This window comes from Rhinatrema bivittatum, chromosome 2 (genome assembly GCF_901001135.1).
Source record: "Rhinatrema bivittatum chromosome 2, aRhiBiv1.1, whole genome shotgun sequence".
Classification (NCBI taxonomy): domain Eukaryota; kingdom Metazoa; phylum Chordata; class Amphibia; order Gymnophiona; family Rhinatrematidae; genus Rhinatrema; species Rhinatrema bivittatum.
Genome location: NC_042616.1, coordinates 248,720,618 through 248,729,229, shown reverse-complemented (window position 1 = coordinate 248,729,229; position 8,612 = coordinate 248,720,618). Strand labels below are relative to the sequence as shown.

The 8,612-nt window shown below is 39.6% G+C and overlaps 1 long non-coding RNA gene across 1 annotated transcript; it reads left to right on the top strand.

The window, feature by feature from the left end:
• The first annotated feature begins 1,242 nt into the window (after nucleotides 1-1,242).
• On the top strand, nucleotides 1,243-8,400 carry LOC115084470. The gene is made up of 3 exons (XR_003854570.1): nucleotides 1,243-1,355; nucleotides 3,976-4,066; nucleotides 8,167-8,400. It is a non-coding gene; the product is annotated as an uncharacterized LOC115084470 (long non-coding RNA).
• The last annotated feature ends 212 nt before the right edge of the window (nucleotides 8,401-8,612 follow it).

The following is an 8,612-nucleotide window of genomic DNA, read 5'->3' as shown; positions in this document are numbered from 1 at the left end:
AGAGGAGTCCAGTTTACCACTAAGTTCTGGCGATCGCTATGTAAGAAATTTGATATCTCATTAGATCTTACATCAGCTTACCACCCGCAAGCCAACGGACAAATGGAGAGAACGAACCGCACTTTAAAACAATTCATCCACGCTAATGTCAACTCCAGACAAAGTGACTGGTCAGAATTGCTCCCATGGGCCGAATTCGCTCTGAACTCACATCAGTCCACCTCAACAGCTATCACCTGCTGAGATCTTTGTGTGGCACTTGTTGCAGGCCCTAAGTGATGGGCCAACTAAACTTTGGCAGTCGGGCCCTGAAACACCAAGATTATCTAGCAGTCACCCTTCACAAGAGTGAATGAGAGCCTCACCTTTCAGAGTCTCCGGGATGCCAAAGATATGAAGATTGTTTTGCTTGCTGCAGTTCTCCAAGTCATCCGTTTTATTTTTCAGGTCTTGGTAGCTTTTATGCAGGCGGCTCATTGCACCCTTCACAATACCCAAGCGTTCCACATGCTGGGCCATTTTAAATCAAGTGCTGCAAAGGCCTGCTGATTATTTTAAAAACTTTTGAGTAATTCATCCATCGATGAAGCTTTTGTAACTGATTGTTCAAGGCAGCTGAAACTGCCTGTGTCAGCTCACATACCAGCGCCTCCGACAGTCTCTACAGATGAAGAGGCCTCCAGTGCTATTTTGTCCTCCAGCAAGACTGATTTCTCCGGCATAATTCTCTTTTGCCTGCTCATCTACAAGTAATTTATTCCAGCAAGTATGCTCTGTACTTAAGATCTTCCTATTACTATTTATCTTAGGTGCATGTAAAAAAACCCAGCAGATTAGATGGGATACTTGATGACTCCTGAGGAACTTGTCGGAGTGAATTCTGCTCAGCACTGCCTCATCGCTGGAAGTCTTCTTCATTGCCTTTCTTACTCCATTCATTCCAGCATTCACAGTTTTTACCAAAATTATTTTTTAAAATACTCTTTATCCTAAAACAGTCCTGAATCTATGCCATGTCTGAAAGCAAGGACCTTCTACAAGGCAGAGCACAGCACTGCCCCAGAGTTACCACGCTGGTCCTAAGGTAGGATCTTCCTTCCTGGATGACAGAAATGTTTAATATTTTTTAAATATCGAAGCATTATGAACTTCAGATTCCAAGCTGTCACAAAGTTCTCTTTCCTCTTTTTCCCTTTTGTATTTTTGTTTTATTTTATTTTATTTATTTTTTTGTATGATATTAGTGTTCACAAGAGGTGCTGATTGATAGCAGTGGATACCAAAATCGTACTTATATCCACCGAAGAGAAATAACATGAACAGCAGCAGTGCAAGCTTCTCCTCACTGCTCTAGGGTAAGAGGATGAGTCTTGGCCTGTTTACCGAAATTGGCAAAAAGAGTGGCCAATCATGATTTGCTTAACGTGATATGAATGCTTGTCTACTGGGAACCAAACTGGAACACCCAACTCATTCCACATAAAAACTGGTGGGCTAATGACTTCTGTGTACTAAATATCTGAGCCAGATTTGAACAAGAGGTCCAAAGGTGAAACATCTGTAATCCTGGGCCAATATACTGGACCATCCAGTTTCCCCTACCCTCACTTTCCATTGATACCCAACAATCTTCTTCTATTGTGTTACCTTTTGGCAATTATAACTAAAGTACAATAATTAATTCATTTTTTATTAAAGTTCTAAAATTGAGTATTTAAACTATGGAACCAAATGCCAGGGTTACACAAAATAGATTTATCTTCCTAAGCATTGCATTAAAGTACAAAAGTTCATGTAACATTATTATTCATTTGAAAGAACATGTTCTGTTCCTCAGACTGAGCAACATGTCACATGATAGTTGTTATAGCAACTAGTGGATTTTTGTTCCTTTTGGAATAAATCATGCAAAATCACTCTTAACTAGATAGAGCAACTATATTCTCTTATGCCAAATTCTGCAGTTTTAGGGGCCAATTTTCAAAGGGTTTATACTCTTAACTTTTTGAGTTAGGCTTCTAAATTTCTCCTTTTGAAAATTTACTAGAATTGAATTCCTAAATTTAGGCTCCAAGTTTCACTGGATTTTTTAATTTAGGAGCCTAATAAGTGAGTGGCTATAGGGGCAGAGTGAGGGCTGGGAAATAAAGTTAGGAGTTTAGCACTGGTTCACAGCACTAGGTGCCTAACTTACAGGATTATTCATCAAATTGCTTTAGGGCTTTATGGCGCAATAATAGGCTCTATTGCGCATTATATCGTGTGATGTTTTGCATGACCCCACCCAGATACCTTCCCCTATTATGACCTTCTTTGCATGCAATTTGCATGCATGAATAATGTAAGCGCATGCAGAGAAGGTCATTACTAGGCAATTCTATGCGAATATTTTATCGCAGCGACCGAGAAGGTGGTCAGCTGCGATAAAATAACACCACCTCCCTGGCATGCACTAGATGTGTGGCAGGAGGTCTGGGACCCTAATGTGGGTCCTGAGGCTCCTGCTACACATTTAATGTGGCAGGAAACAAAAGATAAAAACATGACCAAATGGAGAGGTTGGGTGGAGGGTCATTACTGACCTCCATTTCAACCTGAGGCCGCTGGCTGAGGCAGCCCGACTCCCCGAAAAGAAAAATAAAGTTGACAGTAAGCGTGTGGTGGCAGCCTCCCCCCCCCCCCCCCCCCCCCCCCGATAGCCATAAAAATCCCCCCTTCCCCGTCTTTTTTTATTGATCTGCACATCTTTATTAGTGTCAGAGAACAGCACAAACACATCAGCACCATAATCCATACATATTTGCTGGATCAAACGTCATAATGCAGGAAATCCAACTTTAAAACACTGGAAAACTTCCACCATTTCTCATCTTATGAAGATATTTTGTCTTTATGCACAGCACAATATCCTCAGTCTTGTAGAAACCAAACATTGTACTTTTAACAAAAGAACATAGAGGGGAACAAAGCTCTAACATTTGAAAAATCAATCAGCTGTTTAAATTTCAGTACTTTAAGCTTTAAATCTTCATTCTATATCTTGGTTTTAGTGCTAGAAATCATAAAGAAGAGAGGATGAGCATGAAAATGTTATGCCTCAGAAATTGCTTTATCGTATCTAAATTATAAAAACAAAACAGCCAGAATACATTTATGATGGGGTAAGAATACAAAAAAAAGTAGGTAGAAATACATACAGTACTTTTCTATTACAAAAGGTAATGCAAAAAATAGAGAACTCAAGCACAAATTACATTTTATAGCATCCTGTAAGGTTTATTTGTCCCGACTTTTGTACAGTTCATTCACAGCCGAAGTAATGGACAGTCAAATTAATTGTTTTCCATATGATACTATTTTACAAATGGATTGTGAAGGTCATGAGAAAAATGTCAAACTGCTTTCAAAATCCATCTGTATAAGAGACTCATTATTACATGCTAGGGGTGTGCAGCCAAAGAATTTTCTTCTTTGTTTGCTTTCACTTTTGTTTCAGTTTTTGATTTAATGCACACTAAAACAAAACAAAATGAAAAGCACAACCCTACTACATAGGTATTATATACCCACTTTGACCTCAGATCAGATTAGCTTGACAAACAATGGTCCCTGGTTGCAACATAGTCAAATGGCAGTGATGATGAACATTGTCAAGTCCTGCTATCTGCTACTCTTTTGTGTTACTATTCCCTTCCTCTCCTTATCTGTACATGTGGTGTTAAAGATGGGATCTGTAGGAAGTTAAAAAGGGTTTAAATACATATTCCTTTATTTTATCTGCCTTCTGTTGCAGCCACAGGATTCCTCAGGTTTCAGTAAAAGCAGGAGGAGACAAAAGTAGTCCTGCATTGCTCCCAATGTGTGGCAGCTAAGGAAGGGGAGGGACCCAGGCACCATCCACCAGGCATCCCCTCAGCCAAAAGGTTAAGGGTGGATTTATATTTATTTTGTATTTGTTCTATTTCTAATGTGCAGCTCCAGCCCCTGTACAATTTGCCTTGTCGCGTGCTACCTGACTGAGAAGTTACTTGACAAACTGACTGTAAGCTGAGCCTCCATATATGAGGTATGAAGGAAGTTTGTAATACGGCCTGAATACATTCACTTGTATGATGAAGAACTGATTGTATATAATAATGGGTGAATTTTAAAAGCCCTGCACGCGGAAAAGCCGGGAGCAGCCAGGCCAGCGTGCACCACGCATATTTTTAAAAAGCACGTGCATGCGCACGTTTTTCCGGGTACACGAGCAAAAATGTTTTTGACGAAAAAGGGGCGAGACATGGGCATGGTCAGAGCAGGGAACGGGCGTTGCAGGATTTCTCAATGAATCCAGCGCGTAAATATGCGCATAAGCACGCACCGTGGTCCCTTACTTTACTTCTTCTATGGATGGCATGTAAGTCAGAAAACAAAAAAAAACTAAAGAGGTGAATGTGGATTTAAGGGCTGGGCTGACAGGATAAAAGGGGGACTAATTAACAGAGGAGGGGGGGGGTTATGAAGTCTGATCCCTTTACTCAGCAAACGGGGAACGAATTGATTTAATTGGTAATTGCATGGGCGTGCATGTCTACTAAAATCTCCCCACTTACACGGTCCAGGCAGCACATTCTCCATAGCAGAAGGAAAGTTATGTGACGGGGACCCCGGTGCATCCTTGTGTGCATAAGTATTTATACGCTAATTTCAAGCTGAAATTCAGGAACGCCCATGCCCCGCCCAGCCCATAGCCAAGCCCCAAACCTTTTTTGGAACTTTTCATTTGTGTACGTTTCGGGAGATATTGCATAGACAGCTTTTAAAATCTGCTCAGTGTGCATTGACCCAACTTGTGCACATATCTCCCAGTTTTGGCGCACGCCGGACATTTAAAATTTGTCTTTTATATTCTACATTACATTAATCTCTTACAGCTTCACCATCATCCTCGATATTATAATGAGAAGCAAAGGAGAAGAGCTACATTTAAGCAGAGCATTTATTCATGCTGATCTAAAATAATTAAAAAAAATAGAAATATGAAGGCAGAAAAAGATCAAATGCCCATCCATCTAATTTATCTAGCCCTTATAATTCCCATCAATCCCTCAGAGATCTCCTGTATTTATCCCATGCTTGGAGTGGCTGCATCTCTAGGAAAATGACTTGTTTATTAGTACAGAATCTGCCACCATGAGATGTTTTGATAAAGGTACCACTTCGAAGAAGCAACATTGTATTTCTAATATTAATAGATTTATTATTAAATATTTCAATAAGTTACATGTTAAGCAGTAATATGGCAAAAACAGCTGGTAACTGTGATTACAGAATTACAATGGAAAAAACTTTCAAGGTCTTAGAAACCTGCACATTCCATCCTGGAAATAGTTTAATTTGGTGCCAAAGCTCTGGAATGATCTCCCATTTAAGCTGAAACTACAGGAAAATCAATTGCAAATTTATATGAAAGTAAAATCCCGGCTTTAAGGGATTTGCAGCCAGAAAATATTAATTTTGATTATCCTTTTGTTTTATTTTTATTTAGTTTGTTTTTGTTTTAGTGTGCACTAAATCAAATTAGTACATATATCGAGTGAGTGCACACTAAAATGTATTAGTAACTCAGTTTATTGCATACTAAAACAAAAATGTAAAAAACATGCATATCCCTGCTGGCTTTTTTCAGAGACATTATTCTGTACATTTCTCTCAGGATGATTCACCAGTTTCTGGAAATCATTCATTTGGATAGGAACCACAAGTGCTGGGAAGTGTTTTTATATCTACTGTCCAAATAGAATCCTTATTATGGATTCTTTTAGGCTGGCATGAAGGTAGGGTATAAAGAATAGGGGCTGTGTTTTAATAGGCTCTGGTTTTAAGTTTGGTTTTAAGTCCCAAAATATCTGTTAACAGGGTCATTCATCAAAATGCGTTATGGCGTTAATGCATGCGATAATAGCAATAGTGCATGGCGCAAATGCAAATTTTGGGAAGGGGCGGGATTAGGGAGGAGTTTGGGTGGGATTTATGAAAACGAGGGGCAATATAGCATAATGCAGTGATGGCGAACTCCAGTCTTCGAGTGCCACAAACAGGCCAAGTTTTCAGGATATCCACAATGAATATGCATGAGAGAGATTTGCATGCACTGCCTCCATTATATGCAAATCTCTCTCATGCATATTCATTGTGAATATCCTGAAAACCTGGCCTGTTTGTGGCACTCGAGGACTGGAGTTCGCCATCACTGGCATAACGCATGCTATCACATGGTTTTAACTACACCTTTTTTCCTGGTGTTAAGCTGGGCGATATGCCAGAAATAGCCATAACACAATTTACAATAAATTTTTGGCCATTTTTGGGTAAGAGAGAGAGACAGACAAACGCTGAGAGAGAGAGACTATCTATAAGGCCTTCACAGTAAGCAACTATTTATATGCCTATAGGAGGGGCAGCTAATAGCTCGAGGTGAGGTGTTGGTGGTGGTTTAGGGGCCAGTTTTCATGCATAGTGAGACGTACGAACAGCACAGTACACCTCAGTGAAGATTTGACGTCATTTGGAGTGAGGAAAGTCTCACAAAGTTGAAATTTTGTACTATGCTTTCTCGTCCTAGCTTGATGGTACCCTGTTATAGAGTCCATCAAGCTAGTAGAAATCTCATCTTTGTGAGACTTTCCTGACTCCAAATGATGTCAAATCTTCACTGAGGTCTACTGTGCTGTTCGTACGTCTCACTATGTTCGTTCATCTGACTATGTTCGTTCGTTTCCCTATGCATGAAAACTGGCCCCTAAGCCCTAAACCACCACCTAACCTCGAGCTATTAGCAGCCCCTTCTATAGAGATATAAATAATTTACTACTATGAGGCCCTTATAGATTCTCTCTCTCTCTCTCTTTCTTTCTCTCTCCATGAGATGCAAAATAGGAAGTATCATGGGGCACAAAAAGTTTACCATATGGTGCAGTAACTGTAAACATTACATTAAACACACCCCTTTTCCTTATTGGGGGCGTAAGGTGTGATATTGTAGCATTTTGATGAATCTAGTGGTAATTTTGGTACATCTCAATTTTCTTTTTGGACCCAGCAGTTTTCTGCTGTTCCTTTGAACTAGAAATAAAAACCAGAGCCAGCCTTTACTTGCAACTACTTGGGAATTTTCCCTCTTGTTTTATAACCCCTTCCAATTTATGTTTAATCCAGCCATTGCAGCGATAGTCCTGGGGCAGGGGGGGCATGCACCAAGGTTCCTTCTGGAACCCTGCAGTCCTGGGCCATGAATCCAGCCACGAGGTGTCACTCTTAGGCAATGTTCATTCCCCCCCCCCACCCCATCCCCCCTGGGCTGTGAATGCTGCCTCCGTAGCATCTCCAACCCTGGACGACCAGGGTAGTGGAAGAAACATTCTTCAAACAATGAAAAAAAAAAGAAAATGAAGTCTGCAATAATATTATATAGTAGGGCTCACAAGTGATGCCTTCACACCTATGGAGGGCTTCTGGAGTTATAGTTGAGATTTTTAAGGACTTTTGCTGAAGATAAAGTCATTAAGCGGGAATCTTTCTAAAGGAAACTTTGAAAAAGTTGCAGATGCCAGGAAAAAATAATGCAAAAAAAAATGTAGGGAACCTTTGACATTGCACCAGGCAGTTTACTTAAGTCTGTTTTATGAAGAAGGTACTGCTGCGGTGGTAGCTTTGGTTTATCAATATATTATCCTACCCCTAGAGGTCTAAATCTTATGCCCATAGATACGGGATTAGTTGATTGTAACTTAGAGCTAAAATGACAAATTGTTCAACTGTAAACTTGAGTGGTTCATCTGCGATATTTTTAACTCATGGAATCCTCTTGTATTCGCACCTTGGGAATTGCGCACACACCTGCAATGCATGATTAATATTATAAGAAAATGAGGGATTACACTGACAAAACAACAAATGTGACCTTTTATATATGAAAAAAATAAGATGACATCGTTTACTTTAAACTGAATCTTACTTAATTCTATTTTCAAGATTCCAAATTTAAGGGTTACATGGGAAATAGCCTGACCTAGACAGTTGAATTTGTGGATGTTTAATAAGGCTATCTTCCTTTTACTTCTTACTTGCTAAGGGGGTGTTCAATCAGTTTTTGTGACATCGTATCTTGTTCCTTTGTTGCAGGAATGCGCAGGAGCCTGTTGATAGTGGTAGAGTGCGACCCTGGTGTTGTGAAGTAGCCGTTTTTGATTGGTGACGGCCTGATTCACAACACCAGCTGCTACACCGTACCAGATACATTAGTGTGCTCATTGCTCCAAGATCACGTGTTCATCTGTCGCATAATCTTTTCTCCCAACTAGTACGCATTCTTTGACATTGTACTCTGGAAAACACAACAAAAAGAAGAATGCCATGTTATATCACAAATAAAAACAGAAAAAAATATTTTATTGTTGTTATACTTAGAATACTGGTAAACATGATATGCACTTCTGAAATACTCTTTTCCATGTGCCTTCTATTAAGTTTATTTATTTTATTTAAAAATATTAATATCCTACTCACTCCATGGTTTGTGATGGGTTATAGTAAACATACATAATTATCACAGATCACATATGGCACAT